General features: G+C 45.2%; 1 long non-coding RNA gene across 1 annotated transcript; it reads left to right on the top strand.

Moving 5' to 3' along the window:
- The first annotated feature begins 1,952 nt into the window (after positions 1-1,952).
- LOC128311091 (uncharacterized) lies at positions 1,953-22,875 on the top strand. Its single transcript, XR_008289044.1, has 3 exons — positions 1,953-2,074; positions 17,638-17,751; positions 19,094-22,875. It is a non-coding gene; the product is annotated as an uncharacterized LOC128311091 (long non-coding RNA).
- The last annotated feature ends 2,158 nt before the right edge of the window (positions 22,876-25,033 follow it).

Raw genomic sequence — 25,033 nt, 5'->3', positions numbered from 1 at the left:
AGACACCCAGGCACCCTGACCTTTGTTTTTTGTTTACTTTTTAACAAGTTTTCCTACATTGTCTGCCTGGAAGCCACACAAACCATCTCTCCATTTGCTTTGAAAACAGTCAAAAAAATTATGGAAAATTTGAAAATTAGGAAATTGGTTCCTGCTATGGACTGAACTGTGGCCACCAGTGCAGAAGTCAGTTATGTGAATGCCTCAAGCCTGCTCTATAATAAGATGCCTTAAAGTTTAAATGAGCCAAGAGAGGGAGACACTATGAATATCCCTGCATCAGGATGTTTTCAACAAGTACCAATGGATGGTCTAAATTTGGCTCAAATAATTGGGCCATGTTTTACTTCACTTAACAAGAATCTGCTCGAGGACTGGTTCAGGAGATCACCTGTACCATCTAGAAACCAGTCCTCTCCAGCCTTCTAGCCTATCACCTGCCCTATTGGCTTAGTCCCTGTGCATGTGTCCTCACGATCACAGGATAGCTGCTGCTGCCCCAGCACTTCCTCCCACTATCGAGTCAAAGGCAGGACAGGAGGCCTCTATCCTTGAGCACCCATCTTTACAGAGGAGGAAAACCTTTCTGTAAAGCCCCCTAGCAGGTTTCCCCTTTTATCTCTGCGGCCAGAACTAGGTTACATGCCCACTTCTACAACTATCTCTGGCCGAAGGGCTCGATGGACGGGTGGAAACGTAGTGGGAGCATACTTTCCTTGAATATCCCCCTCCAGGTGCCTGAATTAAATTTCTCTATCTGCTAGCGAGGAAAGAAAGGGGAAGCAGCAGGTGGGTACGCGACAACTTCAGCCACAGTATCGTTCCAGGAAAACCACTGGGCGATGGCAATTCACTTCAGAAGTCCCCAGACTCTCTGCTGCATTGTCCCATGTGTTCGTATTTCAGTCTTGACAATTACCTTCCTGCCGCCAGTGAGATAAGGTGAGGCTCTAACCTGCAAGGCAGGACCGCTCCATTACAAAAATATGCCCGGGAATGACAACACCCAATTACAGAGAGTCAAATTTGTGAGACCGGCAGGGTATATTTTAACTAGTAACTCAATTGAGGTTACCGAAGATGGAAAAAGATAAGTTTAAAGAGCCTTAAGCTTGACAAGGAGAAGGGCATGGAATCAATTTGTATGTAAATCGCTCCCGGTCAGAAGTTTCCAGAAGGTGAGAGTTGCACAGAACGCATTTTCTTCTGGGTTAAAATGCTTCCCAAGACCGTCCTGCCTGTTTATTTTTTTTAACTTTTTTTTTTTTTTTTTTTTTTTGAGACAGAGAGAGACAGAGCATGAACGGGGGAGGGTCAGAGAGAGAGGGAGACACAGAATCGGAAGCAGGCTCCAGGCTCTGAGCCATCAGCCCAGAGCCCGACGCGGGGCTTGAACTCATGGACCGCGAGATCGTGACCTGAGCTGAAGTCGGACGCTTAACCGACTGCGCCACCCAGGCGCCCCCCGTCCTGCCTGTTTAAAAGTAGCTGAACACTGATGTCAGGAGTTTAGAGTTTAATTTTTAGTTTTTTTAAATGTTTCTTTATGAGAGAGAGACAGAGTGTGAGTGGGGGAGGGGGAGGGGAGAGAGAGAGAGAGAGAGAGAATGAGAATCCAAAGCAGGCTCCAGGCCCTGAGCTGTCAGCACAGAGCCCGATGCTTGAACTCAAGAACCTCAAGATCCTGACCTGAGCCGATCCGGCGCCCCAGTTTAGAGTTTACTTGTGGAACAAGAGAAATGCCATCTTTCTGGCTGGGCTACAGGGAACGAAGAGAAAAGCACGCGGGGCACTTTCCGTCATTACCAGTCCTCTTTCCACGATGGACCGTGCTTCCACACCGTGTACCGCCATCCGCGGGCAGAAGTGATAAAAGAGGAAGTACTTTGCACAATGCCCGGCTTCTAGCAGGTGTTCCAGTTCCGGAACACCTGCTAGAAGCCGGGCATTGTGCAAAGTACTTCGGTGTGTAAAAGTGTCATCCCAACCTGGGTGCCACGAACACAGACCCCCGATGACGGGGGTCCCTTCGTGGGGCCCATGTGACAGATGAGGAAATTGAAGTTTAGCATGGGTGAGGAAACTCCTAGGAGTCGGAACACTTCAGCCTCAGTTGTGGCCCTACTACCAAAAAGCTATAAAACTGTAGGGGGTTGAACTGTGGTCCCCAAAAGACAGGTCCAAGTCCTAACCCCTGTGAGTGTGACCTTTTATCCCTTGGAGGAAGGATTTGGGCACCAATAGTAAAGTTGAGGATCTCCAGGTGAGATGATCCTGGCTTCTCTGGATGGGCCCTGAATCGAACGACAGAGGCCCTTTAGAAAAGACAGGGGCTCCTGGCTGGCTCAGTTGGTAGACCTTGAGCTCTTGAACTCAGGGTCGTGAGTTTGAGCCTCCTGCTGGGGGTAGAGATCACTTAAAAACAAAATCTTTAAAAAAAAAGAGAGAGAGAGCACGAAGGCAGAGATACAGAGACGAAGTCCATGTGAAAATGGACGCGACGGTCGGAGGGATGTGCTGGGAGCTGGAAGGATCAGGAAGGAGTCTCCCCCAGAGACTTTGGAGGGAGCATCACCCCACCTCCACCCTGATTTAGGACTTCTGTTCCCCACAACTGTGGGAAAATAAACTGCGGCTGCTTTAAACCATCCAGTTTGAGGTCATTTATGCGGCGCCCGAGGGAACCGACACAATATGACCACAGGCCGAGGCTCGGGGCTCTGGTTTCCTCCTGCGCTACGTGAGAGCGGTCGGGACCAGTGGTTCTGGGCGTGAGACCCGGACTGGGACCAGTGTCGGGGAGGGGCATGTAACATAGGTTCTCAACGGAGGGGGGCAGGGGCCTGCAAACCAGAGGTTCTCAATGCGGGGGTACAGGGGGAGGGGCATGCAAACTAGAGGTTCTCAGTGGGGGGGTACGGGGGGAGGGGCATGCAAACCAGAGGTTCTCAATGCGGGGGTACAGGGGGAGGGGCATGCAAACTAGAGGTTCTCAGTGGGGGGGGTACAGGGGGAGGGGCCATGCAAACTAGAGATTCTCAATGGGGGGTACGGGGGGAGGGGCATGCAAACCAGAGGTTCTCAGTGGGGGGGTACGGGGGGAGGGGCATGCAAACTAGAGGTTCTCAAGGGGGGGTACGGGGGGAGGGCCTGCAAACTAGAGGTTCTCAAGGGGGGGTACGGGGGGAGGGGCATGCAAACTAGAGGTTCTCAGTGGGGGGGATATGGGGGAGGGGCATGCAAACCAGAGGTTCTCAAGGGGGGGGCGAGGGGGAGGGGCAAGTAAACCAGAGGTTCTGAAAGCGGGGGCACAGTTCTACCCCCCCAGGGAACACCGGCAATGGCGGCAGGTTTGGTTTCCCCAGTTGTGTGAAAAGGGAGGAGGGATCACCATTGGCACTTGGTGGGCAGAGGCCAGGGGTGCTGCTGAACCACAGGACATCCCACAACAGAGAGTCTCGCGACCCCAAATGCCCGCAGTGCTGAGACGGGGACACCCTGACGTATACCAGGCTAAAGTGCTTTCTTACTAGCAACGTCTTAACTGAATGTTCACAGCTGCCTTCTTAAGGCGGGGTTTATTGGTAGTATTTTTCCGATTTCACAGATGAGTAAACTGAGGCTAAGAGAAGGGAAGGGATTTAACCCAAGGCCGCAGAGCAAGGAGGTGGTAGGTGGAGCTGGTATTTTTGCTTTGAGATTTTTGCTTTGGTCTTTAAAAAGTATATCTAGTTCTGTTTATTCAGTTTATCCTGAAATTGTCTTCCCCCCCCCCCCCCCCATTTTTGGTATTACAATACCGATTTTAAAAAATATTTTCTTTCTTTTTATTTACTTACAATATTTATTTATTCCTGAAAGAGAGACAGAGAGTATGTGTGTGAGCAGTGAAGGGGCAGAGAGAGAGAGGAGACAGAGGATATGAAGCAGGTTCTGCACTGACAGCAGAGAGCCTGATGTGGGGCTTGAACTCACGAACTGTGAGATCATGACCTGAGCCGATGTCGGCCACTCAGGTGGCCACTGAGCCACCCAGGCTCTTTTTTTTTTTTTTTTTTTTTTTAGGTTTATTTGTTTGAGAGAGAGAGAGAGTGCACAGCCACGCAAGAGGGGGAGGGGCAGGGAGAGGGAGAGAGGGAATCCCAAGCAGGTGCTGCACTGGGAGTGCAGAGCCAGATGTGGGGCTCGAACCCACGAACTGTGAGATCATGACCTGAGCTGAAGTTGGATGCTTAACCCACTGAGCCACCCAGGGGCCATTTTTAAGTGGAATGATGATGTTGGTAGATGCTACTCTTTTGATTTAATGTCCCTTTGGTTTGTACAATAAACAGAAATTCTAGATCTTACAAAAAACATTTTTTGGGGGAAATTCTAATGATCTGAGACATCCTGCAGTTCTGGGGGAACCACCCGAAGAGGTCGTCTGTCCAGCTTCTTCAGGTTCTAACACAGAAAACATGTTTCGGCCCAGTTGAGTCTCCACAAGATTCTTTAGGACACTAGGAACTCTACCTGTAAGCATTTACCAGACATCAACTAGTGACCTGGACAGGGTAACGTCTATTTTGACCATCACCGACTTTATGAGAAATAAAGATGGCTTGTTTGGTACCAGATATCAAGACAACCACTACTCAAATTTTGACTTTGGCTCATTCCAAAGTCAATTTTGTTTTCTCCTTTACTCGTCTGTTCATTCATTCATCCATTCATTCAGTAGCGACGACTTTTGGAACTCGTGTTTATGTGCCTGACCTTGTGTTAGGGCTGCAGACCCTGCCATTGTGGACTCTTCACTGAAATGCAGGAAGAGAAGATACAATAAGATCTTTTCAAAGTAATGAAATTAATTCAAACTGATTGTGCCTGGTCTTCTAAGCACTTTACACGTATTTACCCAGTTGAATCTCCTAATGACGTCTGGGGTAGGCGCTACGGTTGTTACCATTTTACAGATAGGAACTAAGGTACAAATGTAGTTATTTCCACGCCATAACATGTGCAAATGCATCATTACTATTGTTGTTTTAAACAACTGACTATCTTTAATAGCAATTAAAAATGAGAAAACAACTGGGGCACCTGGGCAGCTCTGTCAGTGGAGCGTCTGACTTCAGCTCAGGTCATGATCTCCCAGTTGGTGAGTTCAAGCCCCACGTGAGCCTTTGTGTGACAGCTTGGATGGAGCCCGCTTCGGATTCTCTGTCTCCCTCTCTTTCTGCCCCTCCCCCTGCTTGCGCTCGCACTCTCTCAAAAAATAAATAAACATTAAAAGAAAAGAGAAGAACCCCCAAAAACAAAACAGAAAAAGAAAAGAAACTAAGGTGCGACACCTTACGTATATTATTTAAGGTCCTGGTAGAAATAGTATTTAAAGCTGTTGTAATTGCACAGTCCACGCTTACAGCCACTGTTCTAACCTACCTTTCTGTATAGAAGGAATTATAACACAAGATAATAATTAATACCCGTTTTCCTTTGTTCACCTCTTACTACTGCCAAGAACATGCTTTGTTACATCAAAGTCTCACGGCATCTTGATGCCAAGTTAGCATTTTCATGATTCCCATTTTACAGATGAGAAGAGTAAGGTTTAGAGAAGTTACGTGATGGCTCTCGAACCACCCAGCTCTGCAGAGGCATGAGCTTTGCTGTCCGCGAGCTGGGTTTAAACCCTGGCCCTGTCACTCTCTGGCAGTGTGACCTTGGGCAAGTTATTTAAGCTTTCTGAGCCTCAGTCTCCACACCCTGCTACAAAAGAATTCCTACTTATGGCTTTGAGAAGATTAGATTAGAACAGGCCAAGGCAGAGGCTCCTGGGTGGCTCAGTCGGTTGGGTATCTGACTTTGGCTCGGGTCACGGTCTGATAGTTCGTGGGTTCGAGCCCCGCGTCGGGCTCTATGCTGACAGCTTCAGAGTCTGTCTCAGGCTCTCTCTGCCCCTCCCCCTCTTGTGCTCTGTCTCTAAAATAAATAAGCATTAAAGAAAAAAAATTTTTTTTACATGGATGGGGAAAAAAAATCAAAAGAAGAATAATATTTCCTAACACATGAAAATTACATGAAACCCAAGTTTCAGCGTCTAGAAATAGACTCTTACTGGCCCAGAGCCCACACCCTCCTTTACACACCGCCTTCGCCCGCTTTCACGCTGACAGCAGATCACACAGTTGCCACAGAGACCGTAAGGCTTGCAAAACTCACAGTATTTACTCTCCGACCCTTCACAGACAAAGTCTGCCGACCCCTGAATTAGATGACACATATAAAGTCCATACAAGGTACTCAATAACTATTATCATAAATTACAACAAAAAGTGATGTGGCAAGAGAAATTTTCCTGTAGATCTGAAGTTGGTGTTTAAACTTACAGTGAAGTTTGGTAAGATTTGTCATTATTTGGAGAGAGAATGAGCAGTTATCCATTGAGTGACTCAAAAGCCCGAAGATACAGGGAATTAATGCTTATTTATTTATTTATAAAAAAATTTTTTTTTAAGTTTATTTAGTTTTGAGACAGAGAGAGACAGAGCATGAACGGGGGAGGGTCAGAGAGAGAGGGAGACACAGAATCGGAAGCAGGCTCCAGGCTCTGAGCCGTCAGCACAGAGCCTGAAGCGGGGCTCGAACTCACGAACCGCGAGATCATGACCTGAGCAGAAGTTGGACGCTTAACTGACTGAGCCACCCAGGCGCCCCAATGCTTATTTATTAAATAGAAATCTGTGTGGCCCCAGCTGTCAGCTCTTATCACATGCAAATATGTGCATTTTTACTCTCGTTGTAGGCATTTCTATAGTCTTTATATTTTTTAAAGACTATTTTCTTTTTTTTCTTTATTTGTATTATTGTTACTTTTTTAACTATGAAATTTATTGTCATTTGGTTTCCATACAACACCCAGTGCTCATCCCAACAGGTGCCCTCCTCAATAGCCATCACCCACCCTCCCTTCCCTCCCACCCAAGATTATTTTCTTAAAAAAATTTTTTTAATGTTTATTTATTTTTGAGAGAGAGACAGAGTGGGAGCAAGGGAGAGGCAGAGAGAGAGGGAGACACAGAATCCAAAGCAGGCTCCATCCAGGCTCTGAGCTGTCAGTACAGAGCCTGACGTGGGGCTCAAAGTCACGAACAGTGAGATCATGACCTGAGCTGAAGTTGGACGCTTAACCGACTGAACCACTCACGTGCCCCAAGACTGTATTTTGTTATGGTTTACCCCCAAATAAAAAGAAACCTCAATGTCCAACAATGAGGCAATCATTAAATAAGCTTGGGTACATTTGATACTCAGTAAAATCATACGCACCTTCTATAAATGAGCATGAAGACAACTTCTTAGCAATCGAGGAAAGTGATTATCATATAATGATAACTGATAAAAATAGGATCTACATTTTGTAGAAACAGAAATATGTCTATTTATATATGTATGAATGTTATGTATATATTATATAACATTAAAAGGAAATATCCACTCAAATGTAAATAGAAATTAAGAAGGACTCTGGGCGCCCGGGTGGCTCAGTTGAGCGTCCGACCTCGGCTCAAGTCATGATCTCACAGCTTGTGAGTTCGAGCCCCACGTCAGGCTCTGTGCTGACAGCTCAGAGTCTGGATCCTGCTTCCGATTCTGTGTCCCCCTCTCTCTCTCTCTGCCCCTCCCCTGCTGGCACTCTCTCTCTCTCTCTCAAAATAAATAAACATTAAAATAAAGAAAGACTATAAATAAAAAAAACAAAACCAGAATTGTTTTGTATACGGTAAGATTCAAAGGCTATGTTGTTAGTTTTCTATTCTAATTTTTTAAAGTTTTAATTTATTTTTTGTTTATTTAAGTAATATCTACCCCCAATGTGGCGCTCAAACTCATGACCTTAAGATCAAGAGTCACATGCTCCCCCAATGGAGCTAGCCAGGTGCCCCAGTTTTCTATTGTAATTTTAAAAATAGAAAATTACATCATTGCTGGTCCCCTATCTTAAGTCATTTTATTATTTAAAATGATAAATCTAGGGGCATCTGGGTGGCTCAGTCAGTGGAGCATGTGATTCTTGATCTCACGGTAGGTTTGAGCCCCATGTTGGGTATAGATACGACTCCAAAAAAAAAAAAAATCAATAAAATCTTTAAAAACATAAAATGAGGGGCGCCTGGGTGGCTCAGTCGGTTGGGCGGCCGACTTCGGCTCAGGTCACGATCTCGCCGTCCGTGAGTTCGAGCCCCGCGTCGGGCTCTGTGCTGACAGCACAGAGCCTGGAGCCTGTTTCGGATTCTGTGTCTCCCTCTCTCTGACCCTCCCCTGTTCATGCTCTGTCTCTCCCTGTCTCAAAAATAAATAAAACGTTAAAAAATTTTAAAAATAAATACATAAAATGATAAATCTATATATTTTACTCAGAGAAAAGTTTGTTAATTATTTAAGACAGCACAGTTTTAAATAGAAAGTTAAAATTATGCTCACGTTCTCCAACCTCCACGGTTTTTTAATATCACCTTTTTCTCTTACCCAATTACAACCAACTGAAACTTACCAATTGTGCATTTTCAAAGAAACCTAACCTGTGCTACTAGTTTGACAAGTCTTACCCCATCCTGGAAGCAAGGGGTGGGTTTTATAAATAGCCAGTTGTTACAGCTCAGAACTAAATCAAACCTGTTTTTCCAGGTTATAAGTCACCTTTTAATTATGCAAATAAAAGTACTACCGAAAAGTTAGGTCAGGAGAGGAAAGTCTGAGTAATTAATCCTGGTAAATATGTTATCTTTTTATGTGAGCCTGTATTTCACCAACGGGGTGACCTTAAAGTTAAAGCCAAATGGGGGCACCTGGGTGGCTCAGTCGGTTAAGCATCCTACTTCGGCTCAGGTCATGATCTCACACTCTGTGAGTCAGGTCATGATCTCACAGTCCGTGAGTTCGAGCCCCGCATCGGGCTCCGTGCTGACAGCTGAGAACCTGGACCCCACTTCAAATTCTATGTCTCCCTCTCTCTCTCTGCTCCTCCCCCACTCATGCTCTCTCTCTCCTTCAAAAATAAATAAGAACATTAAAAAAATTTTTTTTTAAGTTAAAACCAAGTAGACTTATCGGACAACACGATTAAGGACCTTAACATCCAGCTCAATGACGCCATAAAAGACTGTGTTCTTTTTTACTTATCCGTAGGCATCCTGAGTTGAGCTTCTTTACTCTAAACCGCCAGTTAAAAACATTCGTGTTCATCAGTGTTCACAGAGAACTCTGATTTTCTAATGACTCTGTTTTTAGTCTCATTGTTGGTATCTGCTTCAGTGAACACTGACACGCGTGTGCATGAAAATAACAGCTCGGGCCCCTGGGGGCTCAGTCAGTTAAACGTCTGACTTTGGCTCAGGTCATGATCTCACGGTTCATGAGTTCGAGTCCCGCATCGGGCTGTGTGGGGACAGCTCAGAGCCTGGATTCTGCTTGGCATCCTGTGTCTCCCTCTGTCTCTGCCCTTCCCCCACCCCGTTCACGCTCTCTCTCAAAAATGAATAAACGTTAAAAAAAAAAAATAACAGCTGTTATTGCTGAGTGGTAGGATTTGGGGTGATTTTCTATTTCATTTTCCCGTATTTTTCTAATTTTCTTCTATGAACGGGTACTACATTTATAATAGACTAAGTAAAAACATAAACATAAAATACTTAATTGACCTATCATTTAATGCATTCAGCTACTCAGTATGGATCATCTTGTGTACCCCCTCACTTGTGCCTCTTTTTAGAAGAGGCTGAAAGCTCACAGATAAATGAGCCGACACATAGAAAAGTATTTTGCAAAGCACAGGTCCTTAAAAAAGGGGCGCCTGGGTGGCTCCATCGGTTAAACATCCGACTTTGGCTCAGGTCACGATCTCGCGGTTGGTGGGTTCGAGCCCCTAGACGGGCTCAGTGCCGACGGCTCGGAACCTGGAACCTGCTTCGGATTCTGTGTCTCACTCTCTCTCTCTCTGCCCCTCCCCTGCTTGCACTCGGTGTGTGTGTCTCTCTCTCTCAAAAATAAACATTTTTTTTAAAAACCTTAAAAAATGTGCTCATAGTCCGATGGGCCTGCACAGGCCATTTTCCTTTCCTGGGTGAAACAGGTGGGCAGACCACAGTTTGCCGATAGTTGGATATGGAAATGTACCCGTTGGCAGGCTATTTGCGCTGTTTGGGTCTCAACTCTGCCCTGGTGTGGAGAGAACAACCACAGCGCCTCAACAACGTGTGCGGCTGTGTGCCATTAAAAATGTGTTTAGGGGCTCCAGACCGGCTCCATTGGAAGAACATGAGACTCTTGATCTCAGGGTTGTGAGTTTGAGCCCCATGTCGGCTTAGCGATTACTTAAAAATAAAATATTTAAAAAAAAAAAAAAAAGGAAAAATGTGTTTATGGACTCCGAAATTTAAACTTTATGTGATTCTCCCATGTCACAAAATATTGTTCTCCTTTTGATTTTTTCCAACCATTTAAAAATGGAAAACCCGGGATGCCTGGGTGGCTCAGTCGGTTAAGCGTCTGACTTCAGCCCAGGTCACGATCTCACAGTCTGTGAGTTCGAGCCCCGCATCGGGCTCTGTGCCGACACCTCGGAGCCTGGAGCCTGCTTCGGATTCTGGGTCTCCCTCTCTCTCTGCCCCTTCCCCACTCATGCTCCGTCTCTCTCTGTCTCAAAAATAAATAAAAACATTTAAAAAAAGAAATTATTTAAAAAATGGAAAACCCGTGCTTAACCCATACATCGTATTAAATAGGTAGTGGGAGATAGTTTGTGGACCACAATTCTGGAGTTCTCTCCTAAAAGACATAAAAAGGAAGCAGAAGGCCATGGGAATGGGAGGACCTCCAATCCAGTGTTTCCCACTAGGCACCTTCATAATTTTTGCCAAATCTGAGTAGCTCATATTTTACTTAACATACACAAAACAGTTTAGCTCGTGTTATTTTACTTACACAAATGTATTTTAAGTCAATTTATTTAGTTTTGAGAGAGAGCACGCACACCCGAGCGGAAGAAGGGCAGAGAGAGGGAGGGAAAGAGAGAGAATCCCAGGCGGGCTCAGCACTGTCAGCGCGGAGCCCAACGTGAGGCTCAAACTCACCAAGCATGAGGTCATGACCTGAGCCGAGGTCAGATGCTTAGCCCAGGGAGCCACCCAGGCGCCCGCAAATTTATTTTCAAAGGAAATTTTACATATCACTACCACAAAGGAAGAGGTCAGTATCACTTATCATAAATAGGAGATAATAGTATAAATACATTAAAGATCTGTTAGCATTACACACAGACTTTCTCCTTAATGTAATCAGTTTTTGAGACAGAGAAAGAGAGAGAGAGAGAGAGAGAGAGAGAGAGAGAGTGAGAGAAAGACAGAGAGTGCACCAGTGGGAGAGAGGCAGAGAGAGGGGGACAGACCCTGACAGCTCGGAGCCTGGAGCCTGCTTCGCATTCTGTGTCTCCCTCTCTCTCTGTTCCTCCTCCGCTCATGCTCTGTCTCTCAAAAATAAATAGACATTAAAAAATGAACAAACAAAATAAAATCTGGCTTGTGAGTGAACCATATTTCGCATAGAATAAACAAGAGGGTCACAAATCCTCACTGAGTGCGTCTTAGAGAATAAAACAGGACTGTTTTCCAGGGCAAAATGCGGATTCCTACTTAGCTTGTTTGTTTGGGGGAACAACATATCTGTATTAGGTTTAGGAAGTTCTTTGTGACCTCGTTCCTCTGAGTTTTGGGGCCCCTTCCACACCTATTCTCCCACTTTGGGGCTTATAGAATGGAATTTACTGCCTGTGAGAGTTCTCCTCTATTTCTATTTTAGGGCCAGAGAATGCCTGGTGTTCCCCCCTCTCCCTTCTAGGCAAATGAGATTAAATTAGTATTTAAATTTTGTGTGAAGTTTACCAACATTTTCCGCTCTGTTTTTGCTGTTGGTTTAAGAGCAAAATTTTGTCTTCTTCTTTTACATTATCATTGCCACTTAGGATTCTAGGTTATAATTTTGCTGTTATGTAAATTATATCACTTCAGTAGTAAAACCCCCCGCCAATAGTATTTATTTCCTTCCTCTGCCTTTGGAAACTGATTCCTTTTGAAAAGAAATGGAGCAAGATCCAGTATCTCCCTAGATCTTAGCTTATCTGATTTTAAACCAGTCCCCAGAGGAAAGAACAGACAACATGTTGCAACACTAGCTAGCATTCTCGGCCCTTTCTGATGATCCAGAAGCAAAGCCACTAACATGTCGAATGGGGAAAAAAAAAAACACAACAAACAAAAACAACAAAACACTTCCTTGATTAAAGTCACAATAACCTATTATGTGTAATAACGCAGGGTGTATGCATGACTCAGATTCTAGAAACGTTAGAAATTGGTGTCTCAGCAACAGGAACCAGCTAACGGAGACCGCTCCGTTAGATGGGGTTGTGGGAAAAGCTTGTCAATTGCACACTGAAGTTGACCAGAAACCTCACTTAATTTTTATTCCAGGTTTAAGAAAGTGTATTACGTACTTGTAGCAGAGAGGGATACAGAAAACCCTAAAAAAAACAAAAAACAAAAAAACCCAGTGCCTTACATAAGAGAGAAGTTTATTTTCTTTCCATTAAAAGCTAGGTAGGTGGTCTAAGGCTGCTATGAAGTCCCCGGACCTAAGCATCCTCTCCCTTCTTCTGAGCTCTGCACCCTCCGCTGACCTCGCCGCCCGATTGGGAGCAGGTCTAGGCACTAGGATGCCACACGGGACCCGAAGAGAGCGGATCTACTCCCTGGACGCTAGCTACTTCCGTTTACTCCCTATTGGCCAGAACTTAGTCACGTGACGTTGCCTCAACTACCAGGGAGGCTTGGAAACAGTGTTTTTTTTCTCCGGGTGGAAGAAAGAGAGATGGGATCTTGAGGGACAACTCGAAGTTTCTACCACGACACAGCTGTCTCTCTGGGTTTAGCCTAAAGCTGTATGAATGAAAACATGCATTCATTCAGTTACTCATTCAACTGTTTGACTCCAGAAACATTTACTGAGCACCTAGTATGTGCCAGGCACCGTCCTAGGGGCGGGGCTACACGGGTGAACAGAACACAGTTCCCTGCCCCTGTGGAGCTTACCTTTAGCAGGGAGGAAAGATGATGAATATGAAGTGTAAGTATGAAATTGCATCGTCTATTAGAGGGTATAAATTATTAAAGCAGAAGAGAGAGACGAGGCGGGGCTGTAGGAGTGAGCGGGGTGGTTGCAATTTCACATAGGTGGTCAGGGCTTGGCCGCTTTGACCAGGTCATATCTCTGCACAGATTTGAAGGAGGGGACGGAATAAGCCTTGCAGACATCTGGGGCAAGATGTTCTCTCCCTCGCAGAGGGAACAGCCAGCGCGGAGGTCGAAGAGCAAGAGCATGACTGAGGTGTGCAGAGGGGCAGGGAGGCCAGAGATGGCGGGGGGGGGGGGGGGGGGCATGCAGAATGGATTTGGAGGTAAAGTCAGGAAAGTAGTCCGGAAGCTAGCTCATCTAGGAGGACCTCTCAGCGACTCGGAGGCTGTGAATGAGTAAACACACCTACCAGATTGGGGAGGGGGCTAAAAATGTCCTAGCTGCTGGGCAGGATCTGAAGTTTGGACCCTGGCTAGACCTATTTTCTGCAACCGTGTGAGAAAAGCTAAGACATGATGGCATTTAGCTAGTTGAAATTTCACTCCTGATCAGAATATTTTGCTTATGGGGCACCTGGGTGGCTCAGTCGGGTAAGCGTCCGATTTGGGCTCAGGTCACGATCTCCCGGTTTGTGAGTTTGAGCCCCACGTGGGGCTCTGCGCTGACAGCTTGGATCCCGCTTCAGATCCTCTGTCTCCTGCTCTCGCTGCCCCCTCCTCTGCTTGCACTCTCTGTCTCGCTCTCAAAAAGAAATAAACATTAAAAAAAAAAAAAGAGCTTATGAGCAATACTGGGCTACCGTGGGAGGCAATCATTCCATTCGTTACATTTACTAGACATTCACTATGGCACTGTATTTGGGTCACCCTGTGGCATCCTCGCGACTACTGAACTATTATCCTCTGTTTTATAGCTGAGGAAACAGACAAGTAAAGTGTCTTGCTCAAGTCACACAGCTGGAAGGTGGTGAAGCTGTGACTGGACCCCAGGCACGTGGAGAGCCCACACTCTTTTTAAAAAAAAAATGGTAAATTTACATTTATTTATTTTTGAGAGACAGAATGAGACAGAGCACGAGCGGAGGAGGGGCAGAGAGAGGAGACACAGAATCCGAAGCAGGCTCCAGGCTCTGAGCAAGCATTTAGCACAGAGCCCAACGTGGGGCTCAAACCCACGAACGGTGAGATTATGACCCGAGCCAAAGTCGGACACTTAACCGACTGAGCCACCCAGGCACCCCTTTTTAATTTTATCTTTTTTTTTTAAATTTTTTTTAACGTTTATTTATTTTTGAGACAGAGAGAGACAGAGCATGAACAGGTGAGGGTCAGAGAGAGGGAGACACAGAATCCGAAACAGGCTCCAGGCTCTGAGCTGTCAGCACAGAGCCCGACGCGGGGCTCGAACTCACGGACGGCGAGATCATGACCTGAGCCGAAGTCGGCCGCTTAACTGACTGAGCCACCCAGGCGCCCCTTTTTAATTTTATCTTTAAGTAATCTCTGTACCCAATGTGGGGCTCGAACTCACAACCCTGAGATCAAGAGTCATACGCTCTGCTGACTGAGCCAGGCAGGTGCCCCAGAGCGCCGACACTCTTAACACTATGCCAAACTGGGTCTGACATGATCTGGGCACATGGGGAGTCCTGTAACCAAATCAACGGAGCCAGGGAGTCAGGGGTGCATAGTATTCAAGCCCGGAGGGAGATTAAGTACTGCTCTGACCAGCCACATGGGGTATCCCCCACCTTTTCTGGTCCTTAAATTCTGATGTCTTTATGGTCTTCCGGGCCAACATATAAGAATTTGCGTGCAGAACTGGACATGCCCTTGAGGGTTGTAAGGACGGTCTCATATCAGCTGGTCTCCTTAGCAGGATTGCCCGCACGCACCCTAGCACGCTGCCCTTCCCGTTCAAGCCACGCCTCCTGCAGGTACATCATCCTTCACCCTTGATGCTGTGTCTCTTACAGCTTGTACCACTACTAGCTTCAACTAGCAGGAAGTATCGTGTCCAACTCAAATGCAATACAGAATAATGAGCGTGGGCATCATTTTGGGCCAGGGAAGACCTGGGTTTGAATTTCAGTGCTGTGTGACTTTGGGCGAGCCGCTTCACCTCTCTGTGCCTCCGGCTCCTCAGCGTGGTTCCGACCTCAAGGGCTGGGTCTGTGTCTCCTTCTCTCTCTGCCCCTCCCCCACTCACGCTTTGTCTCACTCTGTTTCTCAAAAAGAAATAAATGTAAAAAAAAAAAAATCTCCAGATATTGACAAATGTCCCCGAAGGTTAGGGGGGAGGAGGCAAAAATTGCCCCTATTAAAAACGACTACTTAAAAACAAGTTTTTTGTTTTTTTTTAAAGTAGGTTTCATGCCCAACGTGGGGCTTGAACTCACAACCTTGAGATCAAGAGTCGGATGCTGTACCAACTGAGCCAGCCAGGCGCCTGGAGAGCCACTGTTTTCACTATATACAATTTATATCTTTATATCCCTGCATACATGATACAGATTATGCAACATGTTATGTACTTATGTATATGAAATATTTTAATAGAAATGTTTATGAATAACATGCATATAAAAAGTAAATATATATACTACATAGTATATAAATATAAATGACACCTAAATATTTATATAAACATATGTTAAAAAATATATTTATTTATAATTAAAGAAAGCATTGATGAGGAGAGTCAAAAACTTAAAAAAACCAACGGAAACTATATACATAGAAAAAAAAAAAACAAACCCTAAGGAAACAGAGAGCAGTCCAAAATTCAAGCGAAAGTGATATGGTTTCCAGTTTCCACCAAAGTGAAATGTGGACCAGATGGGGGTCGGGGACGAGCTGGTCCTGCAGAGGAATGTGGTTTGCATGGAGGAAAATGAGCTAGTGTGTGCGTGCATGCGCGTGCAGGGGTGGGGGGAGAGGAGGAAGGGTGGCCAAAATGATTTCTTGGTCACTGCCTCTTGGAAAAGACGCACACAGGCAGGTTGGGAACCACTTCTGAGAAGAAAACTGTATTTGTAGCTACACGGCCCACTTTCAGTTAAAATAAAACTCACTTTCCCCCTTGAACAAAAGGGGCAGGAAGCACTTGACCTGGGTGTCTCCCCAGGCTGGACGATGACCTTGAGCCACTCATTTCCTCTCCTTGTTCCTTGTCTGAGTTTTCCATTCATAGCGCCAGAGCCCAGATCTCAGGCCCAAACAACTGACTGCTTGGCAGGGAGACTGGAGGGCGAACTCAAAGCAGGCTTTGGGCTCTCTTGCTGAAGGTGTCTCAGAGGGTAGGGGACACTGAGCACATCGATGGCAACATTTCCCCAGTACTTTTGTGGCTCCCGCCCTGTCCTGGGTACATGACATGAACTAGCCCCTTTTGTCCTCACAGACTGCCCAGGAAGACAGGAGGACTCTGCCTATTTTACAGATGAGGAGACTGAGGCACAGAGGGGAAAAGGAAGAGGCTCCACAGCTTGCAAAGGACAGGGCTGGGACTTGAACCCGGGCTGCCTCCAGAGCCCAAGCTTCACCCTAGACGAGTGAGTCTCAAACTTGGTGGGGTGAGTGTGGGCATTTGGACCCTCAGAGGACATTTGGAGGGCGACGTGTGCAGACATTTTCAGTTGTTACGACTTGGCGAGAGCTACTGGAATCGAGAAGGTAGAAGCCAGGGAGGTTGGTGAATCTCTGTCAGGACAGGCCCCTCGCTGAGTTATTCAGTCTATAGCGTGGCTGTTACCGAAACCCTACCTAGACTCTTTCAGGAAAAGACTATTGAGTGGCTCATTCGGTTAAGCATCTGACTCTTGATTTTGGCTCAGGTCACCATCGTACCGTTTGTAGGCTCGAGCCCCACGTCTGGCTCCACACCGACAGGGCCAAGCCTGCTTGGGATTCTCTCTTTCCCTCTCTCTGCCCCTCCCTTGCTCATGCTCTCTCTCTCTCTAAATAAACTTAGAAAAGAAAAGAAAAGAGAAGAGAAAAGAAAAGAAAAGAAAAGACAAGACAAGACTATCATTCTTTCAGAACACTTAACATTTGTTTGTCTTCTAAATTACAAATAACTGGGGCGCCTGGGGGGCTCAGTCGGTTGAGCACCTGACTTCGGCTCAGGTCATGATCTCGCGGTTCACAAGTTCGAGCCCTGCGTCAGGCTCTGGGCTGACAGCTCAGAGCCTGGAGGCTGCTTCGGATGCTGTGTCTCCTTCTCTCTCTGCCCCTTCCCCTGCTCACGCTCTGTCTCTTGCTCTCTCAAAAAATAAACATTAAAGAAAGAAATAAAATAAATTACAAATAATACATGCTCATTGGAAAAACAGAGAAAAGATACGTGTTTATAAAGAGAAAGTGAAAGATTTTCTTGCCAGTCCCTTCCCCTGAGGTAAGACATGATGAACAGCGTAAGGGCATTTGTTAATCTGTCCCTTCCTCTGCCTTTTTCTATATTTAGTTCCCAGAAATAGAAGCCATCTATATTTCACTGCGCATCTTTCACCAGGGCTGGACTCCAAGCTGAAAGCCTTTATACTTGCTGTTCTCCCTCTCTGGAACCTTCTTCCTCCAGGTACCCACAGGCCTGCTTCCCTCCTTGTCTTAAGATCTGAGTATCCCTTGGTTTCTCTGTGTAAACTCTAGTTCCCTTTTCTACCTCCATCCCTTACCTGTTTGATTTGTTTGGGGTGTTTTTTTGTTTATTTTTTTAATAATGTTTGTTTATTTTTGAGAGAGAGGGAGAGACAGAGCGTGAGTGGGGAGGGGCAGAGAGAGAGGGAGACACAGAATCCGAAGCAGGCTCCAGGCTCTGAGCTGTCAGCACAGAGCCCGACGTGGGCCTCGAACTCACGGACTGCGAGATCATGACCTGAGCTGAAGTCGGACGCTCGCCTGACTGAGCCACCCAGGCGCCCCTGTTTTTTATTTTTGTGATTATTACTTGTCTAGCCCTCACCTCTGACATCTGGGTGGAAACTTATTTACTTGTTAACTTGCTCATTGGTGGTGTCCTCCTTCGAATGTTGGCTCCAGGGTCACAGAAATGGTGTGCCTTTCATTATGCTCTGTCCTCGCCCCTAGAGTGGAGCCTGGTACACGACAGACACTCAATGACTATTTACTACGATCAACAAAGAGATAAACAGATGAAAGGACACTGTATATCCTTATCATGTATATCCTTCAGTGTCCTTGGCGAGAGTCCCAGAAGTAGAAATTGTAGATCAAATTTTAACTTATCATCCGAGTTGCTCCAGATTGGAATTCAGGGTAGAATGCCCCTTCCCCCGTTCCCTCACCAGAACTGGATAATTAGAGCTTCCATTCACTGTCCACAATGTTAGAAGAGCTTTCCATGCGTTCATGGAGTTATTCCTTCAAAAGATCCCAAAATAATAAGAAATATTAAAAAAAATTTTTTTAACGTTTGTTTACTTTTGAAAGACAGAGCAGAGCACAAGCCGGGGGATGGGGGGGAGGAGGGGTGCAGAGAGAGAGGGAGACACAGAGTCCGAAGCAGGTTCCAGGCTCTGAGCTGTCAGCACAGAGCCCAACATGGGGCTCGAACTCATCAACCAGGAGAGCATGATCTGAGCCAAAGTCGGATGCTTAACCGACTGAGCCACCCAGGCGCCCCTGATGAGAAATATTTTTATAGGACTTACTATATGCTAGACAGTGTTCTGTTTTATACATACCATTTCATTTGGTCCTTATAACAACTTTCTGGGGGTAGGTACTATTGTTATGATCACTTTACAGATGAGAAACTGAGGCACCAGACATTAAGTCCAGTAATTTCTCCAGGGTCAGATAGCCAAAAAGTGGGATGACCTAGATGGAACCAGAACATCCAGTTAGAGCCCACACTGTTGTTGTTGTTTTTTCTTAAATGTTTTATTTATTTTGGAGAGATCTCGAACTGGGAGGAGGCAGAGACAGAGGGGGACAGAGGATCTGAAGCGGGCTCCACCCTGACAGCAGCAAGCCCAGTGCGGGGCTCAAACTCGCGAACCAAGCCGTGAGGTCATGACCGGAGCCGAAGTTGGACAGTCAACCGTCTGAGCCACCCCGGTGCCCCAGAGGCCACACTCTTAACCTCTCTGCTATCATGCCTCTCCGTGGGGTCAGAGCCACGATTATCCCCAATCTACAGAGAAGGAAGCTGAGATACGGACAGGCTAAGAAACTCGACCGAAAGTATCATCAATCTTTTTAATTGTTGCAAATGCGATGCGTGAAAAATGGGTGGAAAAAGCGTATCTCTTTTTCTTTCCCTTTCTTTTTAAAATCTGACAACAGTTTGTTTTATTACTTGGGTAAGGAGAGTTTCTCTACTTAAAGGTCTGTAAAATGGGAGTTCTTTGGCCATCTACATCTGACTGATTCCAGATGGAAGCTAAATCCAGACCCCCTTTACCCCTAAAATACCTCTTAAAAGGAATCATCTGTTAATTTCCAAATAAGTTATTTTGGAGAGGTAAATCACAAAAACATTTGCATTTACAAGTTTATAATGCCTAAAGGCAACGTAGTATCCTGGATTGGATCGTGGGCGGGGATATCAGTGAGGACACTAGGGAAATCCCTGATATCTGTTTTGTTAATGGTATTGCACCAATGTTAATGTCTTATGTTTTAAAATGTTTTTTTTGTGAAGTAAATGTCTACACCCAACGTGGGGCTTGAACTCACAACCCCGAGATCGAGAGTCGGATGTGCCACCCACTGAGCCAGCCAGGCGCCCCTGATTTCTCAGTTCTGATGAACCTACATGGGTTCACGGCAAGACGTGGCCGGCAGTGGGGGAACAGGCACTCTGCATTCACTCTGCAACTTTCCCATAAATCGAACATTATTCCGAATAGAAAGTTAAAAAAAAAAAAAAAGCGTTTCATGCTAATTTCTAGGTCCGTAAACACACTCCTAATGTGGCAAGGCCAACATGGGAAACACCTGGTGGTGGCCACATTTTGGTGAAAAAAGAAAATCTCTGTTATCCTTCTGCTGGACAAAAGGGTATATTTAGCTTCAGATTTTTTTTTTTTTTTTTTTTTTGTGGTGTGACCTTTGCATTCTGAAATGAATTAGAGGTTTATGTGTAAGAATGTCGAGCTCAGGAAATCAGGAAGTCGATGGGGTACCCGCCTTCCTGTCATATTTCACTTGTTTACGTGGACGAGCGTCATCAGGAGGAGAGATTTTGTTAGACTGTGTTGGCACAACCCCGTTCTGAGGTCTGAAATCAGCTGTGTGTCGCTGAACCCCGCCGCCTCGGCCACATCCCTTGAAATTCTTGTGTCACATGTCAATGGCACGGGGTCGTGGAATAATTATAATTTTAGTTAAATTATTATTTGCATGTGCTCTGTCTATGGCTATTTTGATCTGAAATAAATTGCTCTCTTTTATTTTGCAGACGGGAACAAAGTTTTTCTTTGTTTGTTTCTTTCTTTCTTTTTTTTTTTTAAGATTTTCTCTCTCCCCCCAACTTGGGGCTCGAATCCACAACCCCGAGATTAAGAACCTCCTGTTCCCCCGAGCCAGCCAGGAGCCCTGAGTAACAGAATTATTTTTATGTCTCAAATACAACGTGAGGGAAATTTTGGGAAGCAAACCATGCCCCCCCCCCACCATAACTTCATACGGCTGGTAAACATTGGAGACGGGAGCATTGTCTTTATTTGCTAAGAAATGTAGCATCTTCCAGGCAGATAACAAAAAAAGGCTAATTTCCAGAGAATTCTGGCTAGATTGCTCACTCCTCCCTGCCAGCGCTTAACGTGTTGTCTGGCACATTTTTGTGGAGTGAATCAAGGAAGAGAGACACAATTCACATACTTTTCTTGCGTGTAAGATCTTCAGCAAGGATAAAAACACTCGGTGCAGGAATGCTAAAGCAGCATACTTAACAATGGGATTAAAAGAGAATGTTCGCTGCCTCGGCTATGCGTTTTTAGACGTTGTCTTTATCCTAAGCAGTTTCTAAATTAAGAATGAGTAAAGGTGGATTACTTTCCATTTACTCAAATCCGACCAGGTTTGATTTCTCACAAATACTCCAATGCTTATATTTTGTATTCATTCATGAAACAAATGTAGGGGTTTGGGCTGGGCTTTTCTTCAAATGGCATTTTAAAACGGGAGCATATGTTTCAAGGAGTAATTAGCGATTGTTTAATAGAACGACCCTTCAGGCCAGAAAGGCTGTGGGTCAGAATTGTTAACAGGCAAAGCAATGAAAAATAGTAAAGCATTAGCAGATAGCATAAATAGTCAAATCTGACCTCCAGAGGTCAAGAAAGAACTAAATAATTTGGTCACAGCGCTGGCTGATTTAAATCAATGCAATCCCAATTTCCTTTTTTTTTTTTTTTTTTTTTTTTTGCTGGTTTGCCTTTGGTATTTATTCCACGGTCGAGTACTCACCAGCGTCAGAAGGGAGATAGAGAGCAGGGGGTAGGCTGTGCTCAGCGATAGAATTTTACTAAATGTGGGTGGCTTCGAGGGAAAAAAACCAGCCAGAAGTATTTCAGGAACCACACGAAACTCTTTAAACAGAACACCATTGTTGCCCCACGACTTGGTTTTGTTTCTCTAAGGATGATTTATGATGGTAACACCAATATAAATACATAATTAACTATGGAAGCATTTTCTATCTCAGCTTTCCCACATTTTTTTACTTTAGGCGTTTTAGATTTAAAATGATACACTTGCCCTCTAAGACGGAGAACCAGCAAAATCTGTTAAGTTGCTGGACCAAATGAGAAGTTTTCATTGTTTTTTTTTTGTTTTTTGTTTTTTTTTTTTTACAGGGAAGAGAAGACGAGCATTCTTTCAGATTTCCATGCCCCGATTTTTAAAATTACTCCCTTCCTCTTCACCCCTTCTGCCTGCTTTTTTTCCACGAAGGATGATTCTCCTTTGTACATCTCCCATGTAGATAATACATGTGGCTGTTCACATCTATTTCCTTTATTTCTTAAAGTAATAAACCGATACCCAGTTTTGATTAGGAAAAGGCCATTTCAAGGAAAAAAAAATTCTTTTGGTGATGACAAAATCACTTTAAGACCCGGGGGTAACGATGCCTCAGTGACAAAACAAATTTGCCACAAATCATTGTACAAAGGAACAGCAGGATCTGAGCCTCAACTCCGGGTCTGTCCTTATTCATCGTTCATTTGTTTTGGAAACTCCACCCTCCTCCTGCCATGTTCAATATCTAATTGGCATTCTGACCCTTCAGATAACTCAGCATCTGCTACTCGGATGCATCTTGGAAACGCTTTGTCCCCTCCAGGCGGAGTTCAAGGGGCTCTCTTTACTGATACACCAGATTCATGCATGCCATTGTATACGAACCTCCCGGAGCTGAATGGAGACAACACTCCTGCAAGCCAATAGGAAAAATTGAGCCACCTCCGTATTCTAACTCAGTCATATTCCACAGATGGAAAATTACGGATGGTTGGGGTACAGGGCCGCGAACTAACCAATTAAGCTAACTTCTTTAATAAGCAGCTCCAGGCGGCTGTCCGCCCATCTATTTTTACTTCAGGGTGTCTCTACATTTTGGCTCGGTCATCTTTGCTTGTACCTGTTAGGAGTCGACGTCCGAATGAAAGTTTCATCTCCTAAAATGGATTTCGGGGATATAAGCTGGAAACTTTTGGGGAGAGCCACGCAGATGACCGATTTTCTAACACATGCGTTCACTGAATCCAAAACACCACAGACTGTTAAGTTTCATAATTGTTTGATGCGACGCTAAGAAAGACAAACCTCCACTAATTCACTTAGGACATGATTTCGTTTCCAAGACGCAGGCCTCGTATCAGAGATGTAAAAATGTGAAAAAAAAAGGTGCACCTGGGAACGACGAAGTGTGGTAGTAAGTGCACAACTTTGTACAGTTTTGTGGGAGAGATCGCACAGTTAATGCTTCTGCCATTTAACTGGGAAATTTCCCATCCATTTCAGCTGTTTTTCTCTCCCTCGGTGTCTGCGTTCTGTTAAGGGGTGGCCAGTGGTTGCCCCTCACCTTTCAGTTTTGACACTCATCGAAGGAAGGTCCCTTCTGAAATCATCCCCCAAGATGTTCCCTGGAGCCACCTGCTGGGATTGGGTTCCATGGGCCACAAGTCAGTCAGAACCACATGTACGGGGAACTGATTTCCCTTTATTATTTTACTTGATAGTTTGGTGTAGGGTCCGTAGGATAAGATTCAATTATCTTCTGGGAAGAGCTAAAAGATCCACAATGAGCTGGGAAAGGTCTAGGTCTTTTTTAAAGTGCCAGCCGCACTTCTTCCAGAAATACCCTCTCTCAAGTTTTGGATCAGCCTGGAAGATTCTACTGCTCATAGTTTAACGCTCAGCAGAAGCCAACAGAAAGGCATACACTCCAACCAAACAATCAGGAATTTGGGGCATCTTTCCAAAAACTAAGCAACTGATTGGTTTTTTCTTTCCGTGGTTTAAACGGTTGTGAAGGGGCATTATTTTGGTTTCAATCTCTGCAGTGCCTCTTTCTAGCTGGGAGGCCTTGGGGCACATGTTTGAATTTATGAAATGGGGGGTAATACTCACCTCACCGGCTTAAATGAGTTAATGCCTCTCAAATGTTTCGTTCCGAGTCTTGTACATGCAATTAATTGTACGATGATTTATGGTTTTGCTTGTTGTGAGATGCAGTCCTTTTGACCCAAAGTGGAAAAAATTTCATGCTAGCTCCCAAACCCGGGCAGCGTGCTCTTGCTACAGCCCGGAATCTCTCGGATTTCTAAGAGGGTAATCTATCACTATTGTTGTTCAAATTGCTATTGACGAGGCGCTGCTCTCCCATTGTTTTTGCCACTTCCTCCTTCAGAACTGTTAAGCCAGTATTTATCTACCTCCAGCTAGAGTCACCGGCGAGGGCTACAGTTCAGGGGCAGAATTCCCACACTGCTTCCTTTCCTACTTGGAAGGGCGGCTTAGTATCTTCTAGTGCTCTTAGTGTTTCAGGGACAGTCCTTTCCCCTAATGAGTCGAAGCAGCTACATAACCAGTGGCCCGTTTTTTTTTTTTTTTTTTTTTTTTTGGTTTGCGTCCATCATCATCATTTTTTTTTTTTTTTTTTTAACTGTTAACTTGACAGAATTTCTGACCAGGAGGAAACACCCTGCTTGTCTGAGATGTTTGCCTTAGCTCGGCACTGAGATTAGGCCTTGCATGTGCTAACAGCTGGGAGCATACACTCAAGGAGACAATGGTCTCTGCAGAAAGGCCCACGAGTGAGGGCTGAAACCCCAACTCAGCTATTTAATTGCTTTACTTTAAAAAACCTTTACAGTATGTCACCAGCCACCAACAAAGCAGGCCTGGGGTGAGCGTGGGGCAGCAAAGCCTAAGGGGCCCCAGAAAACTCAGTAATCAGGGTAGACGGGATTTTAATGCAGTGTTTCAATCTGCCACTTTCTGGTGATGAGGCTTTGGGCAAACACTCCCTTTTTGTGCCTCTGTTTCCTCATGTGTGAAATGGGAGGATATTGACCTCATGGGGTTGCTGAGGATTAAATGAGGCAATACCTATGAAGCTCCGTGCCTAAGAAAATCCATGAGGAACAAAGCAAGATTCTACTGGGTGATTTTTGGGGAAAAAAAAAAAAAAATCTAGTGGGTCCCATGGGGCTAAATAACTACTCAATAATTTTAATTGCAAAGAAGGACAGGGCAGCAAGGCTTGTGAACTTCCTTCTTCCTTTCTCCTCACTCTTGTCAGGAAGTGGGTACCAAGCAGGGCCCAGAATCTAAAACTTGATTTGCCTTGGGTTTGAGCTCTGGATTGTACCCCTTTGGGGCTGGGT

This window comes from Acinonyx jubatus, chromosome A3, assembly GCF_027475565.1.
Source record: "Acinonyx jubatus isolate Ajub_Pintada_27869175 chromosome A3, VMU_Ajub_asm_v1.0, whole genome shotgun sequence".
In the NCBI taxonomy this organism is placed as follows: domain Eukaryota; kingdom Metazoa; phylum Chordata; class Mammalia; order Carnivora; family Felidae; genus Acinonyx; species Acinonyx jubatus.
This window is presented reverse-complemented; position numbering and strand designations above follow the sequence as displayed.